This window comes from Coregonus clupeaformis, unplaced genomic scaffold, assembly GCF_020615455.1.
Source record: "Coregonus clupeaformis isolate EN_2021a unplaced genomic scaffold, ASM2061545v1 scaf0530, whole genome shotgun sequence".
In the NCBI taxonomy this organism is placed as follows: domain Eukaryota; kingdom Metazoa; phylum Chordata; class Actinopteri; order Salmoniformes; family Salmonidae; genus Coregonus; species Coregonus clupeaformis.
In genome coordinates this window covers 241160-252907 of record NW_025533985.1, presented here as the reverse complement: position 1 = coordinate 252907, position 11748 = coordinate 241160, and the positions used below count along the sequence as shown (strand labels likewise).

At 41.7% G+C, this 11748-nt stretch overlaps 1 long non-coding RNA gene across 1 annotated transcript; it reads right to left on the bottom strand.

The window, feature by feature from the left end:
• Positions 1-257: 257 nt before the first annotated feature.
• On the bottom strand, positions 258-2799 carry LOC123485000. Its single transcript, XR_006658810.1, has 2 exons — positions 2647-2799; positions 258-653 (listed from the first exon to the last, which is right to left on the bottom strand). It is a non-coding gene; the product is annotated as an uncharacterized LOC123485000 (long non-coding RNA).
• Positions 2800-11748: the final 8949 nt, after the last annotated feature.

The window sequence follows — 11748 nt, the reverse complement described above, 5'->3', positions numbered from 1 at the left end:
TATTCTTTCATTCACTTTCAGGCTCCCTTGATGGGTAAAACTCTTTTCACACTGGGAACATTGGTAGGGCTTTTCTCCTGTGTGTGTCCTCTCATGCTCATTCAGGCTCCCATACCACATAAAACTCTTTCCACAGTGGGAACAGTGATAAGGCTTCTCTCCTGTGTGTGTTCTCTCATGCCCAACCAGGGCCCCTAACTGAGTAAAACTCTTTCCACAGTGGGAGCAGTTGTAAGGCTTTTCTCCTGTATGTATTCTCTCGTGCATTTTCACACTCCCTAAATGAGTAAAACTCTTTCCACAGTGGGAACAGTGATAAGGCTTCTCTCCTGTGTGTGTTCTCTCATGCCCAACCAGGGCCCCTAACTGAGTAAAACTCTTTCCACAGTGGGAGCAGTGGTAAGGCCTTTCTCCTGTATGTATTCTCTCGTGCATTTTCACACTCCCTAAATGAGTAAAACTCTTTCCACAGTGGGAACAGTGATAAGGCTTCTCTCCTGTGTGTGTTCTCTCATGCCCAACCAGGGCCCCTAAATGAGTAAAACTCTTTTCACAGTGGGAGCACTGATGTCGTCTCTCTGGTTTGGCCGTCTCTGGGTCTGGTTCCTCTGAAGGACTCTTCCCGCTGTCAGAGTGAGAGTCTGGTCTCTCTCCTGCCAAAGACAGACATATCATTTAGCTAAACAGCGACCTGAATGAAACCTCCACATGCTAAAACCGTCTTCCTATGAGGTTTAATCCAGACTATATCCCACAATAGCATGAGGTCAGTCTTCACAACATAATACAAAATAAACTTGAGATGTAGAGCTTCAAATCTAATCTTGCTCTCATGGAATGTCATGTTTATAGGCTGAGCAGAGCTCTATAATAATAGATAATGTCATGTTTATAGGCTGATCAGAGCTCTATAATAATAGATAACGTCATGTTTATAGGCTGATCAGAGCTCTATAATAATAGATAATGTCATGTTTTAGGCTGATCAGAGCTCTATAATAATAGATAATGTCATGTTTTAGGCTGATCAGAGCTCTTTAATAATAGATAATGTCATGTTTATAGGCTGATCAGAGCTCTATAATAATAGATAATGTCATGTTTATAGGCTGATCAGAGCTCTATAATAATAGATAATGTCATGTTTATAGGCTGATCAGAGCTCTATAATAATAGATAATGTCATGTTTATAGGCTGATCAGAGCTCTATAATAATAGATCATGTCATGTTTATTGGCTGATCAGAGCTCTTTAATAATAGATAATGTCATGTTTATAGGCTGATCAGAGCTCTATAATAATAGATAATGTCATGTTATAGGCTGATAATAATACAGTGCATTCGGGAAAGTATTCAGACCCCTTGACTTTTTCCACATTTTTTTACAGCCTTATTATAAAATGCAAATGAGTAATCGGGAAGAAGGGCCTGATGGTCACTCTGACTGAGCTCCTCTGTGGAGATGGGAGATCCTTCCAGAAGGACAACCATCTCTGCAGCATTCCACCAATCAGGCCTTTGCGGTAGAGTGGCCAGACAGAAGCCACTCCTCAGTAAAAGGCACATGACAGCCCGCTTGGAGTTTGCCAAAAGGCACCTTAAGGACTCTCAGACCATGAGAAACAAGATTGGCCTCTTTGGCCTGAATGCCAAGCGTCATGTCTGGAGGAAACCTGGCACCATTCCTACGGCGAAACTTGGTGGTGGCTGTATCATGCTGTGGAGATGTTTTTTCAGCGGCAGGGACTGGGAGACTATCAGGATCGAGGGAAAGATGAACAGAGCAAAGTACAGAGAGATCCTTGATGAAAACCTTCTCTAGAGCGCTCAGGACCTCAGACTGGGGCAAAGGTTCACCTTCCAGCAGGACAACGACCCTAAGCACACAGCCAAGACAACGCAGGAGCGGCTTCGGGACAAGTCTCTGAATGTCCTTGAGTGGCCCAGCCAGAGCCCGGACTTGAACCCGATCTAATATCTCTGGAGAGACCTGAAAATAGCTGTGCAGCGACACTCCCCATCCAACCTGACAGAGCTTGAGAGGATCTGCAGAGAAGAATGGAGAAACTCCCCAAATACAGGTGTGCCAAGCTTGTAGCGTCATACCCAAGAAGACTCGAGGCTGTAATCGCTGCCAAAGGTGCTTCAACAAAGTACTGAGTAAAGTGTCCACCAGGCTTTCACCTCATCAGCCTGGAAGCAGAGGCTATCTCAATTGGATCCTCCTGGGTGCAGAAGAGGTGGATTTGGGGCTCAAAAACAACACTTATTTCCAGACAAGGTATTTAAGGTATTATTTTGGTTGCTTGTAACTTTTTATTTAAACCTTTTTGGGAGTACATACCGGTGGGACAGCAGTACTGATCATAGTTGCTCAGCGAAACTCCATTATTTGCTTAGTCCAGAACGTATTTTGACATTATTAAGCTTGAAAAGGAGGATCTCCATATTGAACGTCTCCTGTGAGCCCAGATTCTGGTTCAAATGGCTCCTTCAGTCCATTATTAGGCTACTTAATATAGTTTTTACCATTTCTACATTAAAAAAGAACATAATCACATGTATCACTTCAGTTGAATGCCGTTTTAAAACCACGTCTCAGTTCAACAACAGTTAGTGATACTATTTTTAAGACAGCACTTACTGGTGTTAATTAGACCTTCAGTCTCTTCCTCCTCCTCCTTCAATGTGACAGTTATCTCTCCCTCCCTCTTCGCTCCAAAAACGGCATCCTCTTCTTTCACGGTAATATTCTCTTCTCTTTTCACTCTTAACGCTTCTTCCTCTTCTTTCACTGTAACATCCTCCTCCTCTTTCCTCTGAACGCGTCTTCCTCTTCTTTCCTGTAACATCCCTCCTCCCTTTCACTCTGAACGCGTCTTCCTCTTCTTTCACTGTAACTTCTTTCACTTCTTCTTTCACGGTAACAGCCTCACCCTCTACTTCTTGTTTTACTGTGACATCTTCCTCATCCTTCTCCTCTTTCACGACAATGTTCGGCCAAAGACCCTCTTTCTCCGTCCAGCAGACCTCCTCTTGTTTAGCAGGAGGATAGTAGCTTAGTGAGCTCATGGTCGGAGATGTTAGCATTAGCTAGCTATAGCAACATAAATATTACATTCAAGGGGTAACTAGCTAGCTATACGACATAAGGTGACAGGAGTGCTTTTAAAACACACTGGATAATATACACGAAAGCGTCTAAGAGCTTGAAGCTAACAAGCTATCGAGTTGGCTAACTAGCTGTTGTTGAAGAAGCGTTCCGTCCACTAGATTATACGTCACACTCTGACAGCATCGCCAGACGCACATCGCCATCTGCTGGCTGGAGTGGGTAACGCAGTTGAGTTTATTTATTATTGTTTATGTCCAATACTTATAAATATATTATTCTCTCCTTTTGGAACCAATGGAATGGTACCTTAAAAGGGGCAATCAGCAGCAAAAACAAGTTCCCCGCCACTGTTTCGGTGAAAAGCTCAGGGACAACCCTGGAGAAATGTAACCACTCAAATTCATAGACAGATGCAAGGATTGACCATCCATGATACCACAATGATTGGTTTTAACCATGTTTTAAGGTTTTACAGTGTTTGTTTACATTTACTTTGTTTCCAAACATTGGTATAAAACAAGCTTATATTTTGGGTGCTGACGGGGTACGACAGTTGAACTAAGCTCATGAGGCATTTATAAATTATATTCTTCAAGAATCAAATGGGTATATATCATTCATTTATAAGTCCACAAATGGATGTAGCAACTGCAGATTGTCTCTTTTGGTATCAAGCTCACCTCAGATATTTCACCTGATGTATAAATGTGAAACATCCGGTTGGCGTTTCAACTCAATACCAAATATGGTGTTGAGAGGAAGCCCAGTGGCCGGCAGTGGGAGAAGATGGAGCGAGATGGATTTTGGCCGATATTCTGCTATTTTTTTTTAAATCTATGAAACATTTGATCTCAATACAGTTTTCTGTTTCCATCACTAGAATCTGTAACAAACAGAGTGGACTAGGTTTTGTAGACTTTACCCTTTGCCAAAGTTGTAAAAAATTGCGTTGTTTAGAAGGAGTGCAAGGGCAAATTGAGTTATTGCACATTGGCAATCTTCACAAAGTAGGCGTTCCCTAAAGGAAATATGCAAATAGATTCTAGAACGCGCCAATAGGAGCTCTCTTGCTCCTGCTTGGCTCTGCCCACCTCCTTGCTTGTTCTGCCCACTATGATTAATTTGCTCCCATTGGAAACGACAGGCTCTGGTCTATCTTGGGTTAGTTATAAAAGTCTTTGGCCACACAGTCTGAGAAGAGCATGAGGTGTGGCTGAGATTAGTCAGTTTGAGCTAGCATATGAACTCGGTAGCAGAGAGTAGATCCCCCATATGACGTTGAGAAATAGTGCACTATGGGTAGTTTAGATAGAAATACGTAATAACGCAAAAACATAACTGTTTGTTCTTATAGCTAACCAGATCGTGACTACAACTAATTTACTAAGTCTTTAACCACACTGTGTTGTTACATTGGTGGGTAAAAAAAACTCATGCTTCCTACCCTTTAACTTTTTGTCTGAAAATAAAATCTACATTTTACTCAACTTCGTTACCCACTCCAGTCAGCAGATGGCGATGTGGGACTTTAAGGCTATGCTGCTAGTGTGACGTATAATCTAGTGGACTGGACGCTTCTTTCAACAGCAGCAACAGTTAGTCAGACACCTCGGTAGCTTGCTAGACAAAATAGCCGAACCAATAAAGCTCTTTAGACGATTTCGTGTATATTAGCCACTGTGTTTTAAACCCACTTCTGTCGTCTAGTTAGTTATCCCATTTAATTTCATATTTACGGTGTTGTTGTTATTGGTCAGCTAGCTGGCTGGTTAGTTAGCACTAGCCTAGCTAGCTAACATCCCCCGACCATGAGCTCACTAAGCTACTCTCCTCCTGCTAAAGAAGAGGAGGTCTGCTGGACGGAGAAAGAAGCTCTAGTGAAAGAGGAGGAGGAAGAGGAGGATGTTACAATACAAAAACAAGTAGAGGGTGAAGCTGTTACCGTGAAAGAAGAAGAGAAAGACGTTACAGTTAAAGAAGAGGAAGACGCGTTCAGAGTGAAAGAGGAAGAGGGATGTTACAGTGAAAGAAGAGGAAGATGTGTTCAGAGTGAAAGAGGAGGAGGATGTTACAGTGAAAGAAGAGGAGGCTCCCGTTTTTGGGTGAAAGAGGAGGAGGGGGAGATGACTGTCACATCGAAAAAGGGGAGGAAGAAGAGGAGGAAACTGGATATCTGGTTCCCGGTTTCCCAAAGGCATCTTAAGGCATCCAATGGTTCTAATGATGAACTTAGCAGTAAGATACTTTTGAGAAACCGAGCCCTGATTAACACTAGTAAGTACTGTCTTAAAAACAGAGGCACAAACTCTGCAGTTGTTGAACTGATGTGTGGTGTTAAAGGGGGAATCTGCAGTTGCTACATCCATATTTGGACTTTTAAATTATTTATATATAGCCATTGATTCTTGAAGAATATAACACATGCCTCATGAGCTTAGTTCAACTGTCTTACCCCATCAGATCCCAAAATAAGCTTTTTTTACTCCAATGTTTAGAAACAATGTAAATGTAAACCAACACTGTATCGCCTCAACATGGTTAAAACTATAATGGTGATATCATGGATGGTCAGTCCTTGCATCCATAGGTCTGTCTATGAATGTGAGAGTAGTTACATTTCTCCAGCCCCATCATCATCTTATTACCAAAACAGTGGCAGAATGACAGCTTTGTAATTGTTTGAACTGCAGATTGGTTGATTGATTGATGTGGCTTTTTTAAAAGGACAACCTAGGATTTAAACAGCAACAAAATGGCTGCCCTTAGACTTGGTTTGGTAAACAGCTGAGGGATGGGGGCTGGAGAAATGTAACCACTCTCAAATTCATAGAGAAAGCTATTGTAGCAACCTTAACCCAAAACCTAGCGACCTCATCAAGAAGTTCAGACATCTTGGTATAACAGTTATAAGGTGTTGGCTTGACAGTCTCTGGACCCAGGTTTGAGTCCAGCTCAGGGCTACCCCTGGAATTCACTACACTATGAATACAAGGACTGGCCGTCCATAAGGTCAAAATCACAGTTTAACCAAATTGAGGCTATACAGTGTTTGTTTACAAACAGTGGCGTTATACAAGCTTATATTTTGGTTTCTGATGGGGTAAGACAGTTGAAACATTTGAGGCATTTAAAAGTTATATTCTTCAGGAATCAATGGCTATACAGTATATGGGTCTTTCTATATCTGCCAGTGAGGCTTTCCTGTGGGGGTCAAATTGTTGGAGCTGTTGATAAGTCATTGGATAATATTCTGCAAATGTATTTTCATTTTTTTTAGGGCTGACCCTAGTCGACTGGTCGATTGTTTGGTCGATAGGCTGTTTTGTCGACAGAGATTTTTTTAGTCGAGCAGTCGCAAATACACTATATATACAAAAGTATGTGGACACCCCTTCAAATTAGTCGATTCAGCTGTTTCAGCCACAACCGTTGCTGACAGGTGTATAAAATCGAGCACACAGCCATGCAATTTCCATAGACAAACGTTGGCAGTAGAATGGCCTTACTGAAGCGCTCAGTGACTTTAAACGTAGCACCGTCATAGGATGCCACCTTTCCAACAAGTCAGTTCGTCAAATTTCTGCCCTGCTAGATCTGCCCCGGTCAACTGTAAGTGCTGTTATTGTGAAGTGGAAACGTCTAGGAGCAACAACGGCTGAACTGCGAAGTGGTAGGCCACACAAGCTCACAGAACGGGCCCGCCGAGTGCTGAAGCGCGTTCCAAACTGCCTCTGGAAGCAACGTCAGCAGAATAACTGTTAGTCGGGAGCTTCATGAAATGGGTTTCCATGGCCGAGCAGCCGCACATGCAAGCCCCAGATCACCATGCGCAATGCCAAGTGTCGGCTGGAGTGGTGTAAAGCTCGCTGCCATTGGACTCTGGAGCAGTAGAAAGGCGTTCTCTGGAGTGATCAATCCGACGGACGAATCTGGGTTTAGCGGACGCCCGGAGAACACTACTTGCACCAATGCATAGTGCCAACTGTAATGTTTGGTGGAGGAGGAATAATGGCCTGGGGCTGTTATTCATGGTTCGGTCCCCTTAGTTCCAGTGAAGGGAAATCTTAACGCTACAGCATACAGTGACATTCTAGACGATTCTGTGCTTCCAACTTTGTGGCAACAGCTTGGGGAAGGCCCTTTCCTGTTTCAGCATGACAATGCCCCTGTGCGTAAAGCAAAGTCCAAACAGAAATGGTTTGTCGAGATCGGTGTGGAAGAACTTGACTTGCCTGCACAGAGCCCTGACCTCAACCCCATCAAACACCATTGGAATGAATTGGAAGGCCGACTGCAAGCCAGGCCTAATCGCCCAACGTCAGTGCCCGACCTCACTAAAGCTCTTGTGGCTGAATGGAAGCAAGTCCCCGCAGCAATGTTCCAACATCTAGTGGAAAGCCTTCCTAGAAGAGTGGAGGCTGTTATAGCAGCAAAGGGGGGACCAACTCCATATTAATGCCTCTGCTTGAAACATGTAGGTATTACAGACGCGGTCAGGGAGACGTTTTAAAATGTCAGTGAAGACAGGTCAGTGCATGCTCTGAGTACGCGTCCTGGTAATCTGTCTGTGAAGATTAACCTGTTTAACCCCTTGGAGTCAATTGACGCAAATTTGCTTCAATCTAAGTAATTTAAGTAATCCATAGTACGACCATCTTAAAACAATTCCATATGTCAGTTTAGCCCCCCTCCCCCAACGGCTTAGATTTACAGGGGTTAAAGGTCTTACTCACATCGGCTAAGGAGAGAGTGATCATACAGTCGTCCGGAACAGCTGGTGCACAAGACTTTGTGGAGGCCACGGAGATGGCACAGTCCATCGCTCTAAGACATGTGATACATAAATTGTATATGGTTATATTATGTACAAAAAAATGATGCAACACTAATAAATCTAATATTATTTTATAACAAATGTACTTTCTCCCGCTTTGGATACTGTTGCTGTCCGCGGTTCTGAATGTAATTATATGCACAAGCACAAAACAGCACATCTGTAATTTTAGTCCCGTCTGAATCTGCCATGGCAGTCATTTTTACATGGCAGGAGAGTAACAATTCAAGCCAGAATAACCTACTGTTTTTTGGCGAACTCCAAGGTCCTCTGGTAATACCAGTTCCGTGTGAATCGACATCCCTGTGTTTTGAGAGAAATGAGTTTGACAGGTGTTGCTCACGGTTTGATCAAGGAAAACAATAACTGATTTGATCAATTTAACGAAGTGCTGCTCATAGCCTACATATGAAGGGCCTGCAAGTATCAACTTTCACAGTGGATGATTTTGTTCATATGTTTTGTGCGTATTAATATTTCTAGCCTACAATCATCGATGTTACTACTAATGTGAAAACAAGACAAGATATTACTATTATTGCTCACTTGACTGTCTTAAAACAATTGTCAAATAATTTAACAGATGTCAATTGTTGTACAGCTTCATGGGTACGCTCTGGGCATCACCTTTTACCTCAAATAAACAGTATTTCTGCTGTTGTGGGCCTTTTAACCATCTGTCTGACTTTGTCATTCACATAGAAGAGAGACGTGACTATCGTGGATCCTCTGGGGAGCCTCAACATCATGAAGCTGAGGAGTCAGAGAAGTGTCCCTCCAGATCAGAACACCTCAAGAAACACCAGCGGAAACCCACAGGGAAGAAATCTCACTGCTGCTCTGACTGTGGGAAGATATTCAACTCTTCAGCAGACCTTAAAAGACATCAGAGAATCCATACAGGAGAGAAACCTTATAGCTGTAATCAATGTGGGAAGAGTTTTACTCACTCAAGCAGCCTGAAGGGACATTTGAGAACACACACAGGAGAGAAACCTTATAGCTGTGATCAATGTGGGAAGAGTTTTACTCGCTCAAGCTGCCTGAAGGGACATTTGAGAACACACACAGGAGAGAAACCACACCACTGCTCTGACTGTGGGAAGAGTTTTGTTTCGTCCCAATATTTAGAATCACACCAGAGAACACACACAGGAGAGAAGCCTTATAGCTGTGATCAATGTGGGAAGAGTTTTAGTGAATCAAGCAACCTGACGGTACATTTGAGAACGCACACTGGAGAGAAACCTTATAGCTGTGATCAATGCGGGAAGAGTTTTACTACATCTAGCCAGCTGACTATACACCAGAGAATACACACAGGAGAGAAGCCTTATAGCTTTGATCAATGTGGGAAGAGTTTTAGTCGATCAAGCAACCTGATGGTACATTTGAGAACACACACTAGAGAGAAACCTTATAGCTGTGATCAATGCGGGAAGAGTTTTACTACATCTAGCCAGCTGACTATACACCAGAGAAAACACACAGGAGAGAAATCTTATAGCTGTGATCAATGTGGGAAGAGTTTTATTACATCTAGCCATCTGACTAGTCACCAGAGAACACACACAGGAGAGAAACCATATAGCTGTGATCAATGTGGCAAGAGATACGCTGGTAAAAGAGCTCTGATTAAACATCAGAAAGTACATACATGAAGGAGTTGTTTCATGATATCAATTAAATAATGTCACAATGTTTTAACATTGTTGTATGAGTATTTTAATGAATTTTACAATGTAGAACCATCATACATTATTTTTGTATTTTTCATACTGGCCCCCCGTGGGAATCGAACCCACAACCCTGGCGTTGCAAACGCCATGCTCTACCAACTGAGCTACATCCATGCTGGCCATTCCCTCCCCTACCCTGGACGACGCTGGGCCAATTGTGCACCTCCTCAACCGTTTTCCCCCTGTTCTATTGATTTCAGCGTGATATGGATATTAGCCTCATCAGGGGGAAAATCCAGGCTCTGAAATGAGTTGTGTTACACTTACCACGTTGGCGACCCACTTGAATCAAAATGCAACACTTCTAAATGTAGCTTGCTGTTTTCTACAAATTGTCCTCTGACCAGTGATGTACACATTATTCCCAGATTCCATGTGGTTTTTGAGCTGTTAGTTTTAACAGGACGTGCAACCTCATCTCCCCCCTCGCGCGCAATTGTTTTCAACATGATATCGATATGAGTGATGACAAATAAGTGTTGCGTTTCTCTTCGTTTTGGGGACCGCTAAATTTAAATGCATCACTCCAAAATGTAGCTGACTGTCTTCTGCAGGTTGTCCTCTAACCAGTGAAGTAAAAGATATCGCCCGTTTCCATGTGTATTTTTTTGTTGTGTTAGTTTCAACAGCACGTACAACCTGATTTTCCCCCCTAATGGATATTAGTGATTTATTGCCACTTGTCAAAACGACTGTGTTTTTGGTGCTTGTGCAGTTAATAAGGTGGTTGTTTAAAAAAATACAAGTATTATTATGATTACTATTGTGGAACATGTTTGTGTCGATAGTACATGTTATGTTTAGGTTTTCCATTTATCACAAACTATTTCTGCATATTGGTTATTGATTTGGACACGTTAAAACTGTGTTTTGACATTGGGCAGTATCCCCCCTTGCAAAATATAGTTGAAAAATTGTTGAAAAGAAGACTATGCTCGAGGTCCAATCTACGTTTGGTTTTGGTTGAAAGTTAAAGTTAAAAATATGTATTTTTTAGGTCGTTGTTTCAACGACTTGAAAACAACTTCATTTCAACGTACTTGCAGCCTATAAACATTGACGCAGGATAACACATGCGTCTATGAACTGTTTTATTAACTATCTTACATCACTCCAGTATTTCTTTACAACATTCAAGTGCTAATTGTCTTTATTCCACTACTGAAGAAGCATGACTCAAATCACCTACTCATATTTCAAACATCCAGCCTGACAAAATATACATTTTTAATTATTCCATGCCTCCCTATTGGAAATGAATTATTGCCAATACATATGAACAAAGGGGTGTACATTCGGTTTTGATATTTCATAATATTTCCATTTCATGTAACATTTAGTAATCATAATAATTTATGTGATTAACTGATTTTTTTTGTTGCACAATTATATTGTTTATAAACAGTGTAGTAAAACCAGCTTATATTTTGGGCTGGATATTACATCATATTCTTACTATTTTAACCAATGTTATTTCCTTAGATGCTCTTTAGTCTTTCAGCTTTTATTGTTATTCTTTAGTTTGTTTATCCTCTGTTTGTTGTCTAGTAAATATTTCCGTTTTTATTTTCATAGCTTTTATTCATTTTTTCCTGTGAATTGCGTTGCATTTCATGTCTGAAATGTGCTATATAAATAAACTATACTGAACAAAAATATAAACGCAACAAGTGTTGGTCCCATGTTTCATGAGCTGAAATAAAAGATCCCAGACATTTTCCATACTCACAAAAAGCTGATTTCTCTCAAATGTTGTTCACATCCCTGTTAGTGAGCATTTCTCCTCCTTTGCCATACTAATCCATCCACTTCACAGCTGTGGCATATCAAGAAGCTGATTAAACAGCATGATCATTACACAGGTGCACCTTGTGCTAGGCACAATAAAAGGCCACTTTAAAATATGCAGTTTTATCACACAATGCAATGCCACAGATGACTAGAGTTTTGAAGAAGCATGCAATTGGCGTGCTGACTGCAGGAATGTCCACCAGAGTTGTTGCCAGAGAATTGAATGTTAATTTCTCTACCATAAGCCGCCTCCAACATTGTTTTAGA